Here is a 19,043-nt window from a genome sequence, read left to right as displayed (position 1 = left end):
CGAACCTGCGCGGGAAGATCCCATTGGATTTCTATTCCAACGCCTTAACTACTCGGCCTCCCCAACCTTGGATTGTTTAAATAGCTTTTTTACCTCTGTTATTTTGATCAGGGATTTTTCAAACAAAAATGTATCGTTGCGAGCAGGATTCGAACCTGCGCGGGAAGATCCCATTGGATTTCTAGTCCAACGCCTTCACCACTCGGCCACCGCAACCTTGGATTTTTCAAATAGCTTTTTTACCTCTTTGTTATTTTGATCAGGGATTTTTCAAACAAAAATGTATCGTTGCGAGCAGGATTCGAACCTGCGCGGGAAGATCCCATTGGATTTCTAGTCCAACGCCTTAACCACTCGGCCACTGCAACCTTGGATTTTTCAAATAGCATATTTACCTCTTTGTTATTTTGGACAGGGATTTTTTAAACAAAAATATATCGTTGCGGGCAGGACTCTAATCTGCGCGGGAAGATCGCATTGAATTTTTAGTCCAACGTCTTAACCACTCGGCCACCCCAACCTTGGACTTTTCAAATAGCATTTTTACCTCTTTGTGTTTTTGATTAGGGATTTTTCAAACAAAAATATATCGTTGCGGGCAGGATTCGATCCTGCGAGGGTAGATCCCATGGGATTTTGAGTATAACGCCTTAACTCCTCGGCCACCGAAACCTTGGATGTTTGTCCCTACTTTTTTTAAATAATAAAACTGCATCGAAATTGTAACTGGATCAATAAAGTATTTGAAATGTGTTTGCAGAAAAAAAGAACCGTTGCGGGCAGGGTTCGAACCTGCGCGGGAAGATCCCATTGGATTTCAAGTCCAACGCCTTAACCACTCGGCCACCGCAACCTTGGATTTTTCAAATCGCTTCTTTTCTTCTTTTTTATTTTGATCAGGGATTCTTCAAACAAAATGTCGAAAAATGTATCGTTGCGGGCAGGGTTCGAACCTGCGCGGGAAGATCCCATTGGATTTCAAGTCCAACGCCTTAACCACTCGGCCACCGCAACCTTGGATTTTTCAAATCGCTTCTTTTCTTCTTTTTTATTTTGATCAGGTATTCTTCAAACAAAATGTCGAAAACTTTATCGTTGCGGGCAGGATTCGAGCCTGCGCGGGAAGATCCCATTGGATTTCTATTCCAACGGTTTAACCACTCGGCCACCGCAACATTAGATTTTTAAAAGAGCTCTATTTCCTCTTTGTTATTCTGAACAAGGATTCTTCAAACGAAATGTCGAAAAATTTATCGTTGCGGGCAGGATTCGGGCCTGCGCGGGAAGATCCCATTGGATTTCTATTCCAACGCCTTAACCACTCGGCCTCCCCAACCTTGGATTCTTCAAATAGCTTTTTTAGCTCTTTGTTATTTTGATCAGGGATTTTTCAAACAAAAATGTATCGTTGCGAGCAGGATTCGAACCTGCGCTGGAAGATCCCATTGGATTTCTAGTCCAACGCCTTAACCACTCGGCCACCGCAACATTGGATTTTTGAATTAGCTTCATTTCCGCTTTGCTATTTTGTTCAGGGACTGTTCAAACAAAATGTTGAAAAATTTATCGTTGTGGGCAGGATTCGAACCTGCGCGGGAAGATCCCATTAGATTTCTAGTCCAACGCCTTAACTCCTCGGCCACCGCAACCTTGGATGTTCGTCCCTACTTTTTTTAAATAATAAAACTGCATCGAAATTTCAACTGAATCAATAAAGTATTAGAAATATGTTTTAAGAAAAAAGAACCGTTGCGGGCAGGGTTCGAACCTGTGCGGTAAGATCCCATTGGATTTCAAGTCCATCGCCTTAACCACTCGGCCACCTCAACCTTGGATTTTTCAAATAGCTTCTTTTTTTTTATTTTGATCAGGGATTCTTCAAACAAAATGTCGAAAAATGTATCGTTGCGGGCAGGATTCGGGCCTGCGCGGGAAGATCCCATTGGATTTCTAATCCAACGCCTTAACCACTCGGCCTCCCCAACCTTGGATTCTTCAAATAGCTTTTTTACCTCTTTGTTATTTTGATCAGGGATTTTTCAAACAAAAATGTATCGTTGCGAGCAGGATTTGAACCTGCGCGGGAAGATCCCATTGGATTTCTAGTCCAACGCCTTAACCACTCGGCCACCGCAACATTGGATTTTTGAATTAGCTTCATTTCCGCTTTGCTATTTTGTTCAGGGATTGTTCAAACAAAATGTTGAAAAATTTATCGTTGTGGGCAGGATTCGAACCTGCGCGGGAAGATCCCATTAGATTTCTAGTCCAACGCCTTAACTCCTCTGCCACCGCAACCTTGGATGTTCGTCCCTACTTTTTTTAAATAATAAAACTGCATCGAAATTTCAACTGGATCAATAAAGTATTAGAAATGTGTTTGAAGAAAAAAGAACCGTTGCGGGCAGGGTACGAACCTGCGCGGGAAGACCCCATTGGATTTCAAGTCTAACGCCTTAACCACTCGGCCACCGCAACCTTGGATTTTTGAATAGCTTTTTTTCTTCTTTTTTATTTTGATTAAGTATTCTTCAAAGAAAATGCCGAAAAATGTATCGTTGCGGGCAGGATTCGAACCTGAATGGGAAGATCCCATTAGATTTGGAGTCCAACGGTTTAACCACTCGGCCACCGCAACATTTGATTTTTGAATTAGCTTCATTTCCGCTTTGCTATTTTGTTCAGGGATTGTTCAAACAAAATGTTGAAAAATGTATCGTTGTGGGCAGGATTCGAACCTGCGCGGGAAGATCCCATTGGATTTCTAGTCCAACGCTTTAACCACTCGGCCACGGCAACCTTGGATGTTCGTCCCTACTTTTTTTAAATGGTAAAACTGCATCGAAATTGAAACTGGGTCAATAAAGTGTTAGAAATTTGTTTGAAGAAAAAAGAACCGTTGCGTGCAGGGTTCGAACCTGCGCGGTAAGATCCCATTGGATTTCAAGTCCATCGCCTTAACCACTCGGCCACCGCAACCTTGGATTTTTGAAATAGCTTCTTTTCTTTTTTATTTTGATCAGGGATTCTTAAAACAAAATGTCGAAAAATGTATCGTTGCGGGCAGGGTTCGAACCTGCGCGGGAAGATCCCATTGGATTTCAAGTCCAACGCCTTAACCACTCGGCCACCGCAACCTTGGATTGTTGAAAGAGCTTCTTTTCTTTTTTTTATTTTGATCAGGGATTCTTAAAACAAAATGTCGAAAAATGTATCGTTGCGGGCAGGGTTCGAACCTGCTCGGGAAGATCCCATTGGATTTCAAGTCCAACGCCTTAACCACTCGGCCACCGCAACCTTGGATTGTTTAAAGAGCTTCTTTTCTTTTTTTTATTTTGATCAGGGATTCTTAAAACAAAATGTCGAAAAATGTATCGTTGCGGGCAGGGTTCGAACCTGCGCGGGAATACCCCATTGGATTTCAAGTCCAACGCCTTAACCACTCGGCCACCGCAACCTTGGATTTTAGAAATAGCTTTTTTTCTTTTTTATTTTGATCAGACATTCTTCAAACAAAATGTCTAAAACTTTATCGTTGCGGGCAGGATTCGAGCCTGCGCGGGAAGATCCCATTGGATTTCTATTCCAACGCCTTAACTACTCGTCCTCCCCAACCTTGGATTTTACAAATAGCTTTTTTACCTCTTTGTTATTTTGATCAGGGATTTTTAAAACAAAAATGTATCGTTGCTAGCAGGATTCGAACCTGCGCGGGAAGATCCCATTGGATTTCTAGTCCAACGCCTTAACTCCTCGGCCACCGCAACCTTGGATGTTCGTCCCTACTTTTTTTAAATAATAAAACTGCATCGAAATTTCAACTGGATCAATAAAGTATTAGAAATATGTTTAAAGAAAAAAGAACCGTTGCGGGCAGGGTTCGAACCTGTGCGGTAAGATCCCATTGGATTTCAAGTCCATCGCCTTAACCACTCGGCCACCTCAACCTTGGATTTTTCAAATAGCTTCTTTTTTTTTATTTTGATCAGGGATTCTTCAAACAAAATGTCGAAAAATGTATCGTTGCGGGCAGGGTTCGAACCTGCGCGGGAAGATCCCATTGGATTTCTATTCCAACGCCTTAACTACTCGGCCTCCCCAACCTTGGATTGTTCAAATAGCTTTTTTACCTCTTTGTTATTTTGATCAGGGATTTTTCAAACAAAAATGTATCGTTGCGAGCAGGATTCGAACCTGCGCGGGAAGATCCCATTGGATTTCTAGTCCAACGCCTTCACCACTCGGCCACCGCAACCTTGGATTTTTCAAATAGCTTTTTTACCTCTTTGTTATTTTGATCAGGGATTTTTCAAACAAAAATGTATCGTTGCGAGCAGGATTCGAACCTGCGCGGGAAGATCCCATTGGATTTCTAGTCCAACGCCTTAACCACTCGGCCACCGCAACCTTGGATTTTTCAAATAGCATATTTACCTCTTTGTTATTTTGGACAGGGATTTTTTAAACAAAAATATATCGTTGCGGGCAGGACTCTAATCTGCGCGGGAAGATCGCATTGAATTTTTAGTCCAACGTCTTAACCACTCGGCCACCCCAACCTTGGACTTTTCAAATAGCATTTTTACCTCTTTGTGTTTTTGATCAGGGATTTTTCAAACAAAAATATATCGTTGCGGGCAGGATTCGATCCTGCGAGGGTAGATCCCATGGGATTTTGAGTATAACGCCTTAACTCCTTGGCCACCGAAACCTTGGATGTTTGTCCCTACTTTTTTTAAATAATAAAACTGCATCGAAATTGTAACTGGATCAATAAAGTATTTGAAATGTGTTTGCAGAAAAAAAGAACCGTTGCGGGCAGGGTTCGAACCTGCGCGGGAAGATCCCATTGGATTTCAAGTCCATCGCCTTAACCACTCGGCCACCTTAACCTTGGATTTTTCAAATAGCTTCTTTTTTTTTATTTTGATCAGGGATTCTTCAAACAAAATGTCGAAAAATGTATCGTTGCCGGCAGGGTTCGAACCTGCGCGGGAAGATCCCATTGGATTTCTATTCCAACGCCTTAACTACTCGGCCTCCCCAACCTTGGATTGTTCAAATAGCTTTTTTACCTCTTTGTTATTTTGATCAGGGATTTTTCAAACAAAAATGTATCGTTGCGAGCAGGATTCGAACCTGCGCGGGAAGATCCCATTGGATTTCTAGTCCAACGCCTTCACCACTCGGCCACCGCAACCTTGGATTTTTCAAATAGCTTTTTTACCTCTTTGTTATTTTGGACAGGGATTTTTTAAACAAAAATATATCGTTGCGGGCAGGATTCGATCCTGCGAGGGTAGATCCCATGGGATTTTGAGTATAACGCCTTAACTCCTCGGCCACCGAAACCTTGGATGTTTGTCCCTACTTTTTTTAAATAATAAAACTGCATCGAAATTGTAACTGGATCAATAAAGTATTTGAAATGTGTTTGCAGAAAAAAAGAACCGTTGCGGGCAGGGTTCGAACCTGCGCGGGAAGATCCCATTGGATTTCAAGTCCAACGCCTTAACCACTCGGCCACCGCAACCTTGGATTTTTCAAATCGCTTCTTTTCTTCTTTTTTATTTTGATCAGGGATTCTTCAAACAAAATGTCGAAAACTTTATCGTTGCGGGCAGGATTCGAGCCTGCGCGGGAAGATCCCATTGGATTTCTATTCCAACGGTTTAACCACTCGGCCACCGCAACATTAGATTTTTAAAAGAGCTCTATTTCCTCTTTGTTATTCTGAACAAGGATTCTTCAAACGAAATGTCGAAAAATTTATCGTTGCGGGCAGGATTCGGGCCTGCGCGGGAAGATCCCATTGGATTTCTATTCCAACGCCTTAACCACTCGGCCTCCCCAACCTTGGATTCTTCAAATAGCTTTTTTAGCTCTTTGTTATTTTGATCAGGGATTTTTCAAACAAAAATGTATCGTTGCGAGCAGGATTCGAACCTGCGCGGGAAGATCCCATTGGATTTCTAGTCCAACGCCTTAACCACTCGGCCACCGCAACATTGGATTTTTGAATTAGCTTCATTTCCGCTTTGCTATTTTGTTCAGGGATTGTTCAAACAAAATGTTGAAAAATTTATCGTTGTGGGCAGGATTCGAACCTGCGCGGGAAGATCCCATTAGATTTCTAGTCCAACGCCTTAACTCCTCGGCCACCGCAACCTTGAATGTTCGTCCCTACTTTTTTTAAATAATAAAACTGCATCGAAATTTCAACTGAATCAATAAAGTATTAGAAATATGTTTTAAGAAAAAAGAACCGTTGCGGGCAGGGTTCGAACCTGTGCGGTAAGATCCCATTGGATTTCAAGTCCATCGCCTTAACCACTCGGCCACCTCAACCTTGGATTTTTCAAATAGCTTCTTTTTTTTTATTTTGATCAGGGATTCTTCAAACAAAATGTCGAAAAATGTATCGTTGCGGGCAGGATTCGGGCCTGCTCGGGAAGATCCCATTGGATTTCTAATCCAACGCCTTAACCACTCTGCCTCCCCAACCTTGGATTCTTCAAATAGCTTTTTTACCTCTTTGTTATTTTGATCAGGGATTTTTCAAACAAAAATGTATCGTTGCGAGCAGGATTTGAACCTGCGCGGGAAGATCCCATTGGATTTCTAGTCCAACGCCTTAACCACTCGGCCACCGCAACATTGGATTTTTGAATTAGCTTCATTTCCGCTTTGCTATTTTGTTCAGGGATTGTTCAAACAAAATGTTGAAAAATTTATCGTTGTGGGCAGGATTCGAACCTGCGCGGGAAGATCCCATTAGATTTCTAGTCCAACGCCTTAACTCCTCGGCCACCGCAACCTTGGATGTTCGTCCCTACTTTTTTTAAATAATAAAACTGCATCGAAATTTCAACTGGATCAATAAAGTATTAGAAATATGTCTTAAGAAAAAAGAACCGTTGCGGGCAGGGCTCGAACCTGTGCGGTAAGATTCCATTGGATTTCAAGTCCATCGCCTTAACCACTCGGCCACCTCAACCTTGGATTTTTCAAATAGCTTCTTTTTTTTATTTTGATCAGGGATTCTTCAAACAAAATGTCGAAAAATGTATCGTTGCGGGCAGGATCCGGACCTGCGCGGGAAGATCCCATTGGATTTCTAATCCAACGCCTTAACCACTCGGCCTCCCCAACCTTGGATTCTTCAAATAGCTTTTTTACCTCTTTGTTATTTTGATCAGGGATTTTTCAAACAAAAATGTATCGTTGCGAGCAGGATTCGAACCTGCGCGGGAAGATCCCATTGGATTTCTTGTCCAACGCCTTAACCACTCGGCCACCGCAACCTTGGATTTTTCAAATAGCATTTTTACCTCTTTGTTATTTTGATCAGGGATTTTTTAAACAAAAACATATCGTTGCGGGCAGGACTCTAATCTGCGCGTAAAGATCGCATTGCATTTTTAGTCCAACGCCTTAACCACTCGGCCACCGCAACATTGGATTTTTGAATTAGCTTCATTTCCGCTTTGCTTTTCTGAACAAGGATTCTTCAAACAAAGCGTCGAAAAATGTATCGTTGTGGGCAGGATTCGAACCTGCGCGGGATGATCCCATTAGATTTCTAGTCCAACGCCTTAACCGCTCGGCCACCGCAATCTTGGATTTTTGAAATAGCTTCTTTTTTTTTTTTGATCAGGCATTCTTCAAACAAAATGTCGAACAATTTATCGTTGCGGGCAGGTTCCGGCCTGCGCGGGAAGATCCCATTGGATTTCTATTCCAACGACTTAACCACTCGGCCTCCCCAACCTTGGATTCTTCAAATAGCTTTTTTACCTCTTTGTTATTTTGATCAGGGATTTTTCAAACAAAAATGTATCGTTGCGAGCAGGATTCGAACCTGCGCGGGAAGATCCCATTGGATTTCTAGTCCAACGCCTTAACCACTCGGCCACCTCAACATTGGATTTTTGAATTAGCTTCATTTCCGCTTTGCTATTTTGTTCAGGGATTGTTCAAACAAAATGTTGAAAAATTTATCGTTGTGGGCAGGATTCGAACCTGCGCGGGAAGATCCCATTAGATTTCTAGTCCAACGCCTTAACTCCTCGGCCACCGCAACCTTGGATGTTCGTCCCTACTTTTTTTAAATAATAAAACTGCATCGAAATTTCAACTGGATCAATAAAGTATTAGAAATATGTTTTAAGAAAAAAGAACCGTTGCGGGCAGGGTTCGAACCTGTGTGGTAAGATCCCATTGGATTTCAAGTCCATCGACTTAACCACTCGGCCACCTCAACCTTGGATTTTTCAAATAGCTTCTTTTTTTTTATTTTGATCAGGGATTCTTCAAACAAAATGTCGAAAAATGTATCGTTGCGGGCAGGTTTCGAATCTGCGCGGGAAGATCCCATTGGATTTCAAGTCCAACGCCTTAACCACTCGGCCACCGCAACCTTGGATTTTTGAAATAGCTTCTTTTCTTCTTTTTTATTTTGATCAGGCATTCTTCAAACAAAATGTCGAAAACTTTATCGTTGCGGGCAGGATTCGAGCCTGCGCGGGAAGATCCCATTGGATTTCAAGTCCAACGCCTTAACCACTCGGCCACCGCAACCTTGGATTTTTGAAATAGCTTCTTTTCTTCTTTTTTATTTTGATCAGGCATTCTTCAAACAAAATGTCGAAAACTTTATCGTTGCGGGCAGGATTCGAGCCTGCGCGGGAAGATCCCATTGGATTTCTATTCCAACGCCTTAACTACTCGGCCTCCCCAACCTTGGATTTTTTAAATAGCTTTTTTACCTCTTTGTTATTTTGATCAGGGATTTTTCAAACAAAAATGTATCGTTGCGAGCAGGATTCGAACCTGCGCGGGAAGATCCCATTGGATTTCTAGTCCAACGCCTTAACCACTCGGCCACCGCAACATTGGATTTTTGAATTAGCTTCATTTCCGCTTTGTTTTTCTGAACAAGGATTCTTCAAACAAAGCGTCGAAAAATGTATCGTTGTGGGCAGGATTCGAACCTGCGCGGGAAGATCCCATTAGATTTCTAGTCCAACGCCTTAACCACTCGGCCACCGCAACCTTGGATTCTTCAAATAGCTTTTTTACCTCTTTGTTATTTTGATCAGGGATTTTTCAAACAAAAATGTATCGTTGCGAGCAGGATTCGAACCTGCGCGGGAAGATCCCATTGGATTTCTAGTCCAACGCCTTAACCACTCGGCCACCGCAACCTTGGATTTTTCAAATAGCATTTTTACCTCTTTGTTTTTTTGATCAGGGATTTTACAAACAAAAATATATCGTTGCGGGCAGGATTCGGGCTTGCGCGGGAAGATCCCATTGGATTTCTAGTCCAACGCCTTAACCACTCGGCCACCGCAACCTTGGATTTTTCAAATAGCATTTTTACCTCTTTGTTTTTTTGATCAGGGATTTTACAAACAAAAATATATCGTTGCGGGCAGGATTCGGGCCTGCGCGGGAAGATCCCATTGGATTTCTAGTCCAACGCCTTAACCACTCGGCCACCGCAACCTTGGATTTTTCAAATAGCATTTTTATCTCTTTGTTATTTTGATCAGGGATTTTTCAAACAAAAATGTATCGTTGCGAGCAGGATTCGAACCTGCGCGGGAAGATCCCATTGGATTTCTAGTCCAACGCCTTAACCACTCGGCCACCGCAACATTGGATTTTTGAATTAGCTTCATTTCCGCTTTGTTTTTCTGAACAAGGATTCTTCAAACAAAGCGTCGAAAAATGTATCGTTGTGGGCAGGATTCGAACCTGCGCGGGAAGATCCCATTAGATTTCTAGTCCAACGCCTTAACCGCTCGGCCACCGCAACCTTGGATTCTTCAAATAGCTTTTTTACCTCTTTGTTATTTTGATCAGGGATTTTTCAAACAAAAATGTATCGTTGCGAGCAGGATTCGAACCTGCGCGGGAAGATCCCATTGGATTTCTAGTCCAACGCCTTAACCACTCGGCCACCGCAACCTTGGATTTTTCAAATAGCATTTTTACCTCTTTGTTTTTTTGATCAGGGATTTTACAAACAAAAATATATCGTTGCGGGCAGGATTCGGGCCTGCGCGGGAAGATCCCATTGGATTTCTAGTCCAACGCCTTAACCACTCGGCCACCTCAACATTGGATTTTTGAATTAGCTTCATTTCCGCTTTGCTATTTTGTTCAGGGATTGTTCAAACAAAATGTTGAAAAATTTATCGTTGTGGGCAGGATTCGAACCTGCGCGGGAAGATCCCATTAGATTTCTAGTCCAACGCCTTAACTCCTCGGCCACCGCAACCTTGGATGTTCGTCCCTACTTTTTTTAAATAATAAAACTGCATCGAAATTTCAACTGGATCAATAAAGTATTAGAAATATGTTTTAAGAAAAAAGAACCGTTGCGGGCAGGGTTCGAACCTGTGTGGTAAGATCCCATTGGATTTCAAGTCCATCGACTTAACCACTCGGCCACCTCAACCTTGGATTTTTCAAATAGCTTCTTTTTTTTTATTTTGATCAGGGATTCTTCAAACAAAATGTCGAAAAATGTATCGTTGCGGGCAGGTTTCGAATCTGCGCGGGAAGATCCCATTGGATTTCAAGTCCAACGCCTTAACCACTCGGCCACCGCAACCTTGGATTTTTGAAATAGCTTCTTTTCTTCTTTTTTATTTTGATCAGGCATTCTTCAAACAAAATGTCGAAAACTTTATCGTTGCGGGCAGGATTCGAGCCTGCGCGGGAAGATCCCATTGGATTTCTATTCCAACGCCTTAACTACTCGGCCTCCCCAACCTTGGATTTTTTAAATAGCTTTTTTACCTCTTTGTTATTTTGATCAGGGATTTTTCAAACAAAAATGTATCGTTGCGAGCAGGATTCGAACCTGCGCGGGAAGATCCCATTGGATTTCTAGTCCAACGCCTTAACCACTCGGCCACCGCAACATTGGATTTTTGAATTAGCTTCATTTCCGCTTTGTTTTTCTGAACAAGGATTCTTCAAACAAAGCGTCGAAAAATGTATCGTTGTGGGCAGGATTCGAACCTGCGCGGGAAGATCCCATTAGATTTCTAGTCCAACGCCTTAACCACTCGGCCACCGCAACCTTGGATTCTTCAAATAGCTTTTTTACCTCTTTGTTATTTTGATCAGGGATTTTTCAAACAAAAATGTATCGTTGCGAGCAGGATTCGAACCTGCGCGGGAAGATCCCATTGGATTTCTAGTCCAACGCCTTAACCACTCGGCCACCGCAACCTTGGATTTTTCAAATAGCATTTTTACCTCTTTGTTTTTTTGATCAGGGATTTTACAAACAAAAATATATCGTTGCGGGCAGGATTCGGGCTTGCGCGGGAAGATCCCATTGGATTTCTAGTCCAACGCCTTAACCACTCGGCCACCGCAACCTTGGATTTTTCAAATAGCATTTTTACCTCTTTGTTTTTTTGATCAGGGATTTTACAAACAAAAATATATCGTTGCGGGCAGGATTCGGGCCTGCGCGGGAAGATCCCATTGGATTTCTAGTCCAACGCCTTAACCACTCGGCCACCGCAACCTTGGATTTTTCAAATAGCATTTTTATCTCTTTGTTATTTTGATCAGGGATTTTTCAAACAAAAATGTATCGTTGCGAGCAGGATTCGAACCTGCGCGGGAAGATCCCATTGGATTTCTAGTCCAACGCCTTAACCACTCGGCCACCGCAACATTGGATTTTTGAATTAGCTTCATTTCCGCTTTGTTTTTCTGAACAAGGATTCTTCAAACAAAGCGTCGAAAAATGTATCGTTGTGGGCAGGATTCGAACCTGCGCGGGAAGATCCCATTAGATTTTTAGTCCAACGCCTTAACCGCTCGGCCACCGCAACCTTGGATGTTCGTCCCTACTTTTTTTAAATAATAAAACTGCATCGAAATTTCAACTGGATCAATAAAGTATTAGAAATATGTTTTAAGAAAAAAGAACCGTTGCGGGCAGGGTTCGAACCTGTGCGGTAAGATCCCATTGGATTTCAAGTCCATCGCCTTAACCACTCGGCCACCTCAACCTTGGATTTTTCAAATAGCTTCTTTTTTTTTATTTTGATCAGGGATTCTTCAAACAAAATGTCGAAAAATGTATCGTTGCGGGCAGGGTTCGAACCTGCGCGGGAAGATCCCATAGGATTTCAAGTCCAACGCCTTAACCACTCGGCCACCGCAACCTTGGATTTTTGAAATAGCTTCTTTTCTTCTTTTTTATTTTGATCAGGCATTCTTCAAACAAAATGTCGAAAACTTTATCGTTGCGGGCAGGATTCGAGCCTGCGCGGGAAGATCCCATTGGATTTCTATTCCAACGCCTTAACTACTCGGCCTCCCCAACCTTGGATTTTTTAAATAGCTTTTTTACCTCTTTGTTATTTTGATCAGGGATTTTTCAAACAAAAATGTATCGTTGCGAGCAGGATTCGAACCTGCGCGGGAAGATCCCATTGGATTTCTAGTCCAACGCCTTAACCACTCGGCCACCGCAACCTTGGATTTTTCAAATAGCATTTTTACCTTATTGTTATTTTGATCAGGGATTTTTTAAACAAAAACATATCGTTGCGGGCAGGACTCTAATCTGCGCGTAAAGATCGCATTGCATTTTTAGTCCAACGCCTTAACCACTCGGCCACCGCAACCTTGGACTTTTCAAATAGCATTTTTACCTCTTTGTTTTTTTGATCAGGGATTTTACAAACAAAAATATATCGTTGCGGGCAGGATTCGATCCTGCGAGGGTAGATCCCATGGGATTTCTAGTCCAACGCCTTAACTCCTCGGCCACCGCAACCTTGGATGTTCGTCCCTACCTTTTTTAAATAATAAAACTGCATCGAAATTGAAAATGAATCAATAAAGTATTAGAAATGTGTTTGAAGAAAAAAGAACCGTTGCGGGCAGGGTACGAACCTGCGCGGGAAGACCCCATTGGATTTCAAGTCTAACGCCTTAACCACTCGGCCACCGCAACCTTGGATTTTTGAATAGCTTTTTTTCTTCTTTTTTATTTTGATTAAGTATTCTTCAAAGAAAATGCCGAAAAATGTATCGTTGCGGGCAGGATTCGAACCTGAATGGGAAGATCCCATTAGATTTGGAGTCCAACGGTTTAACCACTCGGCCACCGCAACATTGGATTTTTGAATTAGCTTCATTTCCGCTTTGCTATTTTGTTCAGGGATTGTTCAAACAAAATGTTGAAAAATGTATCGTTGTGGGCAGGATTCGAACCTGCGCGGAAAGATCCCATTGGATTTCTAGTCCAACGCTTTAACCACTCGGCCACGGCAACCTTGGATGTTCGTCCCTACTTTTTTTAAATGGTAAAACTGCATCGAAATTGAAACTGGGTCAATAAAGTGTTAGAAATTTGTTTGAAGAAAAAAGAACCGTTGCGGGCAGGCTTCGAACCTGCGCGGTAAGATCCCATTGGATTTCAAGTTCAACGCCTTAACCACTCGGCCAATGCAACCTTGGATTGTTGAAAGAGCTTCTTTCCTTTTTTTTATTTTGATCAGGGATTCTTAAAACAAAATGTCGAAAAATGTATCGTTGCGGGCAGGATTCGAACCTGCGCGGGAAGATCCCATTAGATTTCTAGTCCAACGCCTTAACTCCTCGGCCACCGCAACCTTGGATGTTCGTCCCTACTTTTTTTAAATAATAAAACTGCATCGAAATTTCAACTGGATCAATAAAGTATTAGAAATATGTTTTAAGAAAAAAGAACCGTTGCGGGCAGGGTTCGAACCTGTGCGGTAAGATCCCATTGGATTTCAAGTCCATCGCCTTAACCACTCGGCCACCTCAACCTTGGATTTTTCAAATAGCTTCTTTTTTTTTATTTTGATCAGGGATTCTTCAAACAAAATGTCGAAAAATGTATCGTTGCGGGCAGGGTTCGAACCTGCGCGGGAAGATCCCATTGGATTTCAAGTCCAACGACTTAACCACTCGGCCACCGCAACCTTGGATTTTTGAAATAGCTTCTTTTCTTCTCTTTTATTTTGATCAGGCATTCTTCAAACAAAATGTCGAAAACTTTATCGTTGCGGGCAGGATTCGAGCCTCCGCGGGAAGATCCCATTGGATTTCTATTCCAACGCCTCAACTACTCGGCCTCCCCAACCTTGGATTTTTCAAATAGATTTTTTACCTCTTTGTTATTTTGATCAGGGATTTTTCAAACAAAAATGTATCGTTGCGAGCAGGATTCGAACCTGCGCGGGAAGATCCCATTGGATTTCTAGTCCAACGCCATCACCACTCGGCCACCGCAACCTTGGATTTTTCAAATAGCTTTTTTACCTCTTTGTTATTTTGATCAGGGATTTTTCAAACAAAAATGTATCGTTGCGAGCAGGATTCGAACCTGCGCGGGAAGATCCCATTGGATTTCTAGTCCAACGCCTTAACCACTCGGCCACCGCAACCTTGGATTTTTCAAATAGCATATTTACCTCTTTGTTATTTTGGACAGGGATTTTTTAAACAAAAATATATCGTTGCGGGCAGGACTCTAATCTGCGCGGAAAGATCGCATTGCATTTTTAGTCCAACGCTATAACCACTCGGCCACCCCAACCTTGGACTTTTCAAATGGCATTTTTACCTCTTTGTGTTTTTGATCAGGGATTTTTCAAACAAAAATATATCGTTGCGGGCAGGATTCGATCCTGCGAGGGTAGATCCCATGGGATTTTGAGTATAACGCCTTAACTCCTCGGCCACCGAAACCTTGGATGTTTGTCCCTACTTTTTTTAAATAATAAAACTGCATCGAAATTGTAACTGGATCAATAAAGTATTTGAAATGTGTTTGCAGAAAAAAAGAACCGTTGCGGGCAGGGTTCGAACCTGCGCGGGAAGATCCCATAGGATTTCAAGTCCAACGCCTTAACCACTCGGCCACCGCAACCTTGGATTTTTGAAATAGCTTCTTTTCTTCTTTTTTATTTTGATCAGGCATTCTTCAAACAAAATGTCGAAAACTTTATCGTTGCGGGCAGGATTCGAGCCTGCGCGGGAAGATCCCATTGGATTTCTATTCCAACGCCTTAACTACTCGGCCTCCCCAACCTTGGATTTTTTAAATAGCTTTTTTACCTCTTTGTTATTTTGATCAGGGATTTTTCAAATAAAAATGTATCGTTGCGAGCAGGATTCGAACCTGCGCGGGAAGATCCCATTGGATTTCTAGTCCAACGCCTTAACCACTCGGCCACCGCAACCTTGGATTTTTCAAATAGCATTTTTACCTCTTTGTTATTTTGATCAGGGATTTTTTAAACAAAAACATATCGTTGCGGGCAGGACTCTAATCTGCGCGTAAAGATCGCATTGCATTTTTAGTCCAACGCCTTAACCACTCGGCCACCGCAACCTTGGACTTTTCAAATAGCATTTTTACCTCTTTGTTTTTTTGATCAGGGATTTTACAAACAAAAATATATCGTTGCGGGCAGGATTCGAACCTGAATGGGAAGATCCCATTAGATTTGGAGTCCAACGGTTTAACCACTCGGCCACCGCAACCTTGTATTTTTGAAATAGCTTCTTTTCTTCTTTTTTATTTTGATCAGGGATTCTTCAAACAAAATGTCGAAAAATGTATCGTTGCGGGCAGGGTTCGAACCTGCGCGGTAAGATCCCATTGGATTTCAAGTCCATCGCCTTAACCACTCGGCCACCGCAACCTTGGATTTTTGAAATCACTTCTTTTCTTCTTTTTTATTTTGATCAGGGATTCTTAAAACAAAATGTCGAAAAATGTATCGTTGCGGGCAGGGTTCGAACCTGCGCGGGAAGATCCCATTAGATTTCTAGTCCAACGGTTTAACCACTCGGCCACCGCAACATTAGATTTTTAAAAGAGCTCTATTTCCTCTTTGTTATTCTGAACAAGGATTCTTCAAACGAAATGTCGAAAAATTTATCGTTGCGGGCAGGATTCGGGCCTGCGCGGGAAGATCCCATTGGATTTCTATTCCAACGCCTTAACCACTCGGCCTCCCCAACCTTGGATTCTTCAAATAGCTTTTTTAGCTCTTTGTTATTTTGATCAGGGATTTTTCAAACAAAAATGTATCGTTGCGAGCAGGATTCGAACCTGCGCGGGAAGATCCCATTGGATTTCTAGTCCAACGCCTTAACCACTCGGCCACCGCAACATTGGATTTTTGAATTAGCTTCATTTCCGCTTTGCTATTTTGTTCAGGGATTGTTCAAACAAAATGTTGAAAAATTTATCGTTGTGGGCAGGATTCGAACCTGCGCGGGAAGATCCCATTAGATTTCTAGTCCAACGCCTTAACTCCTCGGCCACCGCAACCTTGGATGTTCGTCCCTACTTTTTTTAAATAATAAAACTGCATCGAAATTTTAACTGAATCAATAAAGTATTAGAAATATGTTTTAAGAAAAAAGAACCGTTGCGGGCAGGGTTCGAACCTGTGCGGTAAGATCCCATTGGATTTCAAGTCCATCGCCTTAACCACTCGGCCACCTCAACCTTGGATTTTTAAAATAGCTTCTTTTTTTTTATTTTGATCAGGGATTCTTCAAACAAAATGTCGAACAATTTATCGTTGCGGGCAGGATTCGGGCCTGCGCGGGAAGATCACATTGGATTTCTAATCCAACGCCTTAACCACTCGGCCTCCCCAACCTTGGATTCTTCAAATAGCTTTTTTACCTCTTTGTTATTTTGATCAGGGATTTTTCAAACAAAAATGTATCGTTGCGAGCAGGATTTGAACCTGCGCGGGAAGATCCCATTGGATTTCTAGTCCAACGCCTTAACCACTCGGCCACCGCAACATTGGATTTTTGAATTAGCTTCATTTCCGCTTTGCTATTTTGTTCAGGGATTGTTCAAACAAAATGTTGAAAAATTTATCGTTGTGGGCAGGATTCGAACCTGCGCGGGAAGATCCCATTAGATTTCTAGTCCAACGCCTTAACTCCTCGGCCACCGCAACCTTGGATGTTCGTCCCTACTTTTTTTAAATAATAAAACTGCATCGAAATTTCAACTGGATCAATAAAGTATTAGAAATATGTTTTAAGAAAAAAGAACCGTTGCGGGCAGGGTTCGAACCTGTGCGGTAAGATCCCATTGGATTTCAAGTCCACCGCCTTAACCACTCGGCCACCTCAACCTTGGATTTTTCAAATAGCTTCTTTTTTTTTATTTTGATCAGGGATTCTTCAAACAAAATGTCGAAAAATGTATCGTTACGGGCAGGGTTCGAACCTTCGCGGGAAGATCCCATTGGATTTCAAGTCCAACGCCTTAACCACTCGGACACCGCAACCTTGGATTTTTGAAATAGCTTCTTTTCTTCTTTTTTATTTTGATCAGGCATTCTTCAAACAAAATGTCGAAAACTTTATCGTTGCGGGCAGGATTCGAGCCTGCGCGCGAAGATCCCATTGGATTTCTATTCCAACGCCTTAACTACTCGGCCTCCCCAACCGTGGATTTTTCAAATAGCCTTTTTACCGTTTTGTTATTTTGATCAGGGATTTTTCAAACAAAAATGTATCGTTGCGAGCAGGATTCGAACCTGCGCGGGAAGATCTTATTGGATTTCTAGTCCAACGCCTTAACCACTCGGCCACCGCAACCTTGGATTTTTTAAATAGCATTTTTACCTCTTTGTTATTTTGATCAGGGATTTTTTAAACAAAAATATATCGTTGCGGGCAGGACTCTAATCTGCGCGGAAAGATCGCATTGCATTTTTAGTCCAACGCTTTAACCACTCGGCCACCGCAACCTTGGACTTTTCAAATAGCATTTTTACCTCTTTGTTTTTTTGATCAGGGATTTTACAAACAAAAATATATCGTTGCGAGCAGGATTCGGGCCTGCGCGGGAAGATCCCATTGGATTTCTATTCCAACGACTTAACCACTCGGCCTCCCCAACCTTGGATGTTCGTCCCTACCTTTTTTAAATAATAAAACTGCATCGAAATTGAAAATGAATCAATAAAGTATTAGAAATGTGTTTGAAGAAAAAAGAACCGTTGCGGGCAGGGTACCAACCTGCGCGGGAAGACCCCATTGGATTTCAAGTCTAACGCCTTAACCACTCGGCCACCGCAACCTTGGATTTTTGAATAGCTTTTTTTCTTCTTTTTTATTTTGATTAAGTATTCTTCAAAGAAAATGCCGAAAAATGTATCGTTGCGGGCAGGATTCGAACCTGAATGGGAAGATCCCATTAGATTTGGAGTCCAACGGTTTAACCACTCGGCCACCGCAACATTGGATTTTTGAATTAGCTTCATTTCCGCTTTGCTATTTTGTTCAGGGATTGTTCAAACAAAATGTTGAAAAATGTATCGTTGTGGGCAGGATTCGAACCTGCGCGGGAAGATCCCATTGGATTTCTTGTCCAACGCTTTAACCACTCGGCCACGGCAACCTTGGATGTTCGTCCCTACTTTTTTTAAATGGTAAAACTGCATCGAAATTGAAACTGGGTCAATAAAGTGTTAGAAATTTGTTTGAAGAAAAAAGAACCGTTGCGTGCAGGGTTCGAACCTGCGCGGTAAGATCCCATTGGATTTCAAGTCCATCGCCTTAACCACTCGGCCACCGCAACCTTGGATTTTTGAAATAGCTTCTTTTCTTTTTTATTTTGATCAGGGATTCTTCAAACAAAATGTCGAAAAATGTATCGTTGCGGGCAGGGTTCGAACCTGCGCGGGAAGATCCCATTGGATTTCAAGTCCAACGCCTTAACCACTCGGCCACCGCAACCTTGGATTTTTGAAATATCTTTTTTTCTTTTTTATTTTGATCAGGCATTCTTCAAACAAAATGTCGAAAACTTTATCGTTGCGGGCAGGATTCGAGCCTGCGCGGGAAGATCCCATTGGATTTCTATTCCAACGCCTTAACTACTCGTCCTCCCCAACCTTGGATTTTTCAAATAGCTTTTTTACCTCTTTGTTATTTTGATCAGGGATTTTTCAAACAAAAATATATCGTTGCTAGCAGGA

At 42.2% G+C, this 19,043-nt stretch overlaps 60 non-coding genes across 60 annotated transcripts; all 60 read right to left on the bottom strand.

Moving 5' to 3' along the window:
- Positions 1-134: 134 nt before the first annotated feature.
- Positions 135-216, bottom strand: Trnas-aga. Its single transcript has one exon. It is a non-coding gene; the product is annotated as a tRNA-Ser (tRNA).
- Positions 217-286: 70 nt separating this feature from the next.
- Positions 287-368, bottom strand: Trnas-aga. The gene has a single exon. It is a non-coding gene; the product is annotated as a tRNA-Ser (tRNA).
- Positions 369-771: 403 nt separating this feature from the next.
- Trnas-uga lies at positions 772-853 on the bottom strand. Its single transcript has one exon. It is a non-coding gene; the product is annotated as a tRNA-Ser (tRNA).
- A 79-nt stretch (positions 854-932) lies between these two features.
- Trnas-uga lies at positions 933-1,014 on the bottom strand. Its single transcript has one exon. It is a non-coding gene; the product is annotated as a tRNA-Ser (tRNA).
- Positions 1,015-1,406: 392 nt separating this feature from the next.
- Trnas-aga lies at positions 1,407-1,488 on the bottom strand. Its single transcript has one exon. It is a non-coding gene; the product is annotated as a tRNA-Ser (tRNA).
- A 259-nt stretch (positions 1,489-1,747) lies between these two features.
- Positions 1,748-1,829, bottom strand: Trnas-uga. Its single transcript has one exon. It is a non-coding gene; the product is annotated as a tRNA-Ser (tRNA).
- A 226-nt stretch (positions 1,830-2,055) lies between these two features.
- Positions 2,056-2,137, bottom strand: Trnas-aga. Its single transcript has one exon. It is a non-coding gene; the product is annotated as a tRNA-Ser (tRNA).
- A 259-nt stretch (positions 2,138-2,396) lies between these two features.
- On the bottom strand, positions 2,397-2,478 carry Trnas-uga. Its single transcript has one exon. It is a non-coding gene; the product is annotated as a tRNA-Ser (tRNA).
- A 419-nt stretch (positions 2,479-2,897) lies between these two features.
- On the bottom strand, positions 2,898-2,979 carry Trnas-uga. The gene has a single exon. It is a non-coding gene; the product is annotated as a tRNA-Ser (tRNA).
- A 76-nt stretch (positions 2,980-3,055) lies between these two features.
- On the bottom strand, positions 3,056-3,137 carry Trnas-uga. Its single transcript has one exon. It is a non-coding gene; the product is annotated as a tRNA-Ser (tRNA).
- Positions 3,138-3,215: 78 nt separating this feature from the next.
- Trnas-uga lies at positions 3,216-3,297 on the bottom strand. Its single transcript has one exon. It is a non-coding gene; the product is annotated as a tRNA-Ser (tRNA).
- A 78-nt stretch (positions 3,298-3,375) lies between these two features.
- Positions 3,376-3,457, bottom strand: Trnas-uga. Its single transcript has one exon. It is a non-coding gene; the product is annotated as a tRNA-Ser (tRNA).
- Positions 3,458-3,865: 408 nt separating this feature from the next.
- Trnas-uga lies at positions 3,866-3,947 on the bottom strand. Its single transcript has one exon. It is a non-coding gene; the product is annotated as a tRNA-Ser (tRNA).
- A 226-nt stretch (positions 3,948-4,173) lies between these two features.
- On the bottom strand, positions 4,174-4,255 carry Trnas-aga. Its single transcript has one exon. It is a non-coding gene; the product is annotated as a tRNA-Ser (tRNA).
- A 70-nt stretch (positions 4,256-4,325) lies between these two features.
- On the bottom strand, positions 4,326-4,407 carry Trnas-aga. Its single transcript has one exon. It is a non-coding gene; the product is annotated as a tRNA-Ser (tRNA).
- Positions 4,408-4,810: 403 nt separating this feature from the next.
- On the bottom strand, positions 4,811-4,892 carry Trnas-uga. The gene has a single exon. It is a non-coding gene; the product is annotated as a tRNA-Ser (tRNA).
- Positions 4,893-5,118: 226 nt separating this feature from the next.
- On the bottom strand, positions 5,119-5,200 carry Trnas-aga. The gene has a single exon. It is a non-coding gene; the product is annotated as a tRNA-Ser (tRNA).
- A 251-nt stretch (positions 5,201-5,451) lies between these two features.
- On the bottom strand, positions 5,452-5,533 carry Trnas-uga. Its single transcript has one exon. It is a non-coding gene; the product is annotated as a tRNA-Ser (tRNA).
- A 392-nt stretch (positions 5,534-5,925) lies between these two features.
- Positions 5,926-6,007, bottom strand: Trnas-aga. The gene has a single exon. It is a non-coding gene; the product is annotated as a tRNA-Ser (tRNA).
- Positions 6,008-6,266: 259 nt separating this feature from the next.
- On the bottom strand, positions 6,267-6,348 carry Trnas-uga. Its single transcript has one exon. It is a non-coding gene; the product is annotated as a tRNA-Ser (tRNA).
- Positions 6,349-6,574: 226 nt separating this feature from the next.
- Trnaf-aaa lies at positions 6,575-6,656 on the bottom strand. The gene has a single exon. It is a non-coding gene; the product is annotated as a tRNA-Ser (tRNA).
- A 259-nt stretch (positions 6,657-6,915) lies between these two features.
- Positions 6,916-6,997, bottom strand: Trnas-uga. The gene has a single exon. It is a non-coding gene; the product is annotated as a tRNA-Ser (tRNA).
- A 225-nt stretch (positions 6,998-7,222) lies between these two features.
- On the bottom strand, positions 7,223-7,304 carry Trnas-aga. Its single transcript has one exon. It is a non-coding gene; the product is annotated as a tRNA-Ser (tRNA).
- A 70-nt stretch (positions 7,305-7,374) lies between these two features.
- Positions 7,375-7,456, bottom strand: Trnaf-aaa. The gene has a single exon. It is a non-coding gene; the product is annotated as a tRNA-Phe (tRNA).
- Positions 7,457-7,840: 384 nt separating this feature from the next.
- Trnas-uga lies at positions 7,841-7,922 on the bottom strand. The gene has a single exon. It is a non-coding gene; the product is annotated as a tRNA-Ser (tRNA).
- Positions 7,923-8,337: 415 nt separating this feature from the next.
- Trnas-uga lies at positions 8,338-8,419 on the bottom strand. Its single transcript has one exon. It is a non-coding gene; the product is annotated as a tRNA-Ser (tRNA).
- Positions 8,420-8,498: 79 nt separating this feature from the next.
- Positions 8,499-8,580, bottom strand: Trnas-uga. The gene has a single exon. It is a non-coding gene; the product is annotated as a tRNA-Ser (tRNA).
- A 231-nt stretch (positions 8,581-8,811) lies between these two features.
- On the bottom strand, positions 8,812-8,893 carry Trnas-aga. The gene has a single exon. It is a non-coding gene; the product is annotated as a tRNA-Ser (tRNA).
- Positions 8,894-8,972: 79 nt separating this feature from the next.
- Positions 8,973-9,054, bottom strand: Trnas-uga. The gene has a single exon. It is a non-coding gene; the product is annotated as a tRNA-Ser (tRNA).
- Positions 9,055-9,124: 70 nt separating this feature from the next.
- Positions 9,125-9,206, bottom strand: Trnas-aga. Its single transcript has one exon. It is a non-coding gene; the product is annotated as a tRNA-Ser (tRNA).
- Positions 9,207-9,580: 374 nt separating this feature from the next.
- Trnas-aga lies at positions 9,581-9,662 on the bottom strand. Its single transcript has one exon. It is a non-coding gene; the product is annotated as a tRNA-Ser (tRNA).
- Positions 9,663-9,741: 79 nt separating this feature from the next.
- Positions 9,742-9,823, bottom strand: Trnas-aga. Its single transcript has one exon. It is a non-coding gene; the product is annotated as a tRNA-Ser (tRNA).
- Positions 9,824-9,893: 70 nt separating this feature from the next.
- Trnas-aga lies at positions 9,894-9,975 on the bottom strand. Its single transcript has one exon. It is a non-coding gene; the product is annotated as a tRNA-Ser (tRNA).
- A 567-nt stretch (positions 9,976-10,542) lies between these two features.
- Trnas-uga lies at positions 10,543-10,624 on the bottom strand. Its single transcript has one exon. It is a non-coding gene; the product is annotated as a tRNA-Ser (tRNA).
- Positions 10,625-10,855: 231 nt separating this feature from the next.
- Positions 10,856-10,937, bottom strand: Trnas-aga. Its single transcript has one exon. It is a non-coding gene; the product is annotated as a tRNA-Ser (tRNA).
- A 79-nt stretch (positions 10,938-11,016) lies between these two features.
- On the bottom strand, positions 11,017-11,098 carry Trnas-aga. The gene has a single exon. It is a non-coding gene; the product is annotated as a tRNA-Ser (tRNA).
- A 70-nt stretch (positions 11,099-11,168) lies between these two features.
- Positions 11,169-11,250, bottom strand: Trnas-aga. Its single transcript has one exon. It is a non-coding gene; the product is annotated as a tRNA-Ser (tRNA).
- Positions 11,251-11,624: 374 nt separating this feature from the next.
- On the bottom strand, positions 11,625-11,706 carry Trnas-uga. The gene has a single exon. It is a non-coding gene; the product is annotated as a tRNA-Ser (tRNA).
- Positions 11,707-11,785: 79 nt separating this feature from the next.
- Trnaf-aaa lies at positions 11,786-11,867 on the bottom strand. The gene has a single exon. It is a non-coding gene; the product is annotated as a tRNA-Phe (tRNA).
- Positions 11,868-11,965: 98 nt separating this feature from the next.
- On the bottom strand, positions 11,966-12,047 carry Trnas-uga. The gene has a single exon. It is a non-coding gene; the product is annotated as a tRNA-Ser (tRNA).
- A 74-nt stretch (positions 12,048-12,121) lies between these two features.
- Trnas-uga lies at positions 12,122-12,203 on the bottom strand. Its single transcript has one exon. It is a non-coding gene; the product is annotated as a tRNA-Ser (tRNA).
- Positions 12,204-12,434: 231 nt separating this feature from the next.
- Trnas-aga lies at positions 12,435-12,516 on the bottom strand. Its single transcript has one exon. It is a non-coding gene; the product is annotated as a tRNA-Ser (tRNA).
- A 70-nt stretch (positions 12,517-12,586) lies between these two features.
- Positions 12,587-12,668, bottom strand: Trnaf-aaa. The gene has a single exon. It is a non-coding gene; the product is annotated as a tRNA-Phe (tRNA).
- A 250-nt stretch (positions 12,669-12,918) lies between these two features.
- On the bottom strand, positions 12,919-13,000 carry Trnas-uga. The gene has a single exon. It is a non-coding gene; the product is annotated as a tRNA-Ser (tRNA).
- A 759-nt stretch (positions 13,001-13,759) lies between these two features.
- On the bottom strand, positions 13,760-13,841 carry Trnas-uga. The gene has a single exon. It is a non-coding gene; the product is annotated as a tRNA-Ser (tRNA).
- Positions 13,842-13,915: 74 nt separating this feature from the next.
- Positions 13,916-13,997, bottom strand: Trnas-uga. The gene has a single exon. It is a non-coding gene; the product is annotated as a tRNA-Ser (tRNA).
- Positions 13,998-14,228: 231 nt separating this feature from the next.
- On the bottom strand, positions 14,229-14,310 carry Trnas-aga. The gene has a single exon. It is a non-coding gene; the product is annotated as a tRNA-Ser (tRNA).
- A 70-nt stretch (positions 14,311-14,380) lies between these two features.
- On the bottom strand, positions 14,381-14,462 carry Trnas-aga. The gene has a single exon. It is a non-coding gene; the product is annotated as a tRNA-Ser (tRNA).
- A 403-nt stretch (positions 14,463-14,865) lies between these two features.
- Trnas-uga lies at positions 14,866-14,947 on the bottom strand. The gene has a single exon. It is a non-coding gene; the product is annotated as a tRNA-Ser (tRNA).
- Positions 14,948-15,178: 231 nt separating this feature from the next.
- Trnas-aga lies at positions 15,179-15,260 on the bottom strand. Its single transcript has one exon. It is a non-coding gene; the product is annotated as a tRNA-Ser (tRNA).
- Positions 15,261-15,330: 70 nt separating this feature from the next.
- Positions 15,331-15,412, bottom strand: Trnaf-aaa. The gene has a single exon. It is a non-coding gene; the product is annotated as a tRNA-Phe (tRNA).
- A 231-nt stretch (positions 15,413-15,643) lies between these two features.
- On the bottom strand, positions 15,644-15,725 carry Trnas-uga. The gene has a single exon. It is a non-coding gene; the product is annotated as a tRNA-Ser (tRNA).
- A 392-nt stretch (positions 15,726-16,117) lies between these two features.
- Positions 16,118-16,199, bottom strand: Trnas-aga. The gene has a single exon. It is a non-coding gene; the product is annotated as a tRNA-Ser (tRNA).
- Positions 16,200-16,458: 259 nt separating this feature from the next.
- On the bottom strand, positions 16,459-16,540 carry Trnas-uga. Its single transcript has one exon. It is a non-coding gene; the product is annotated as a tRNA-Ser (tRNA).
- A 226-nt stretch (positions 16,541-16,766) lies between these two features.
- Positions 16,767-16,848, bottom strand: Trnas-aga. The gene has a single exon. It is a non-coding gene; the product is annotated as a tRNA-Ser (tRNA).
- A 259-nt stretch (positions 16,849-17,107) lies between these two features.
- On the bottom strand, positions 17,108-17,189 carry Trnas-uga. Its single transcript has one exon. It is a non-coding gene; the product is annotated as a tRNA-Ser (tRNA).
- A 74-nt stretch (positions 17,190-17,263) lies between these two features.
- Positions 17,264-17,345, bottom strand: Trnas-uga. The gene has a single exon. It is a non-coding gene; the product is annotated as a tRNA-Ser (tRNA).
- Positions 17,346-18,060: 715 nt separating this feature from the next.
- On the bottom strand, positions 18,061-18,142 carry Trnas-uga. The gene has a single exon. It is a non-coding gene; the product is annotated as a tRNA-Ser (tRNA).
- A 419-nt stretch (positions 18,143-18,561) lies between these two features.
- Trnaf-aaa lies at positions 18,562-18,643 on the bottom strand. The gene has a single exon. It is a non-coding gene; the product is annotated as a tRNA-Ser (tRNA).
- Positions 18,644-18,719: 76 nt separating this feature from the next.
- Positions 18,720-18,801, bottom strand: Trnas-uga. The gene has a single exon. It is a non-coding gene; the product is annotated as a tRNA-Ser (tRNA).
- Positions 18,802-19,043: the final 242 nt, after the last annotated feature.

The sequence above is a fragment of the Nematostella vectensis genome, chromosome 14 (genome assembly GCF_932526225.1).
Source record: "Nematostella vectensis chromosome 14, jaNemVect1.1, whole genome shotgun sequence".
In the NCBI taxonomy this organism is placed as follows: Eukaryota; Metazoa; Cnidaria; class Anthozoa; order Actiniaria; family Edwardsiidae; genus Nematostella; species Nematostella vectensis.
Note: the sequence above shows the minus strand (reverse complement) of the source record. Positions and strands in the feature narration are given on the sequence as shown.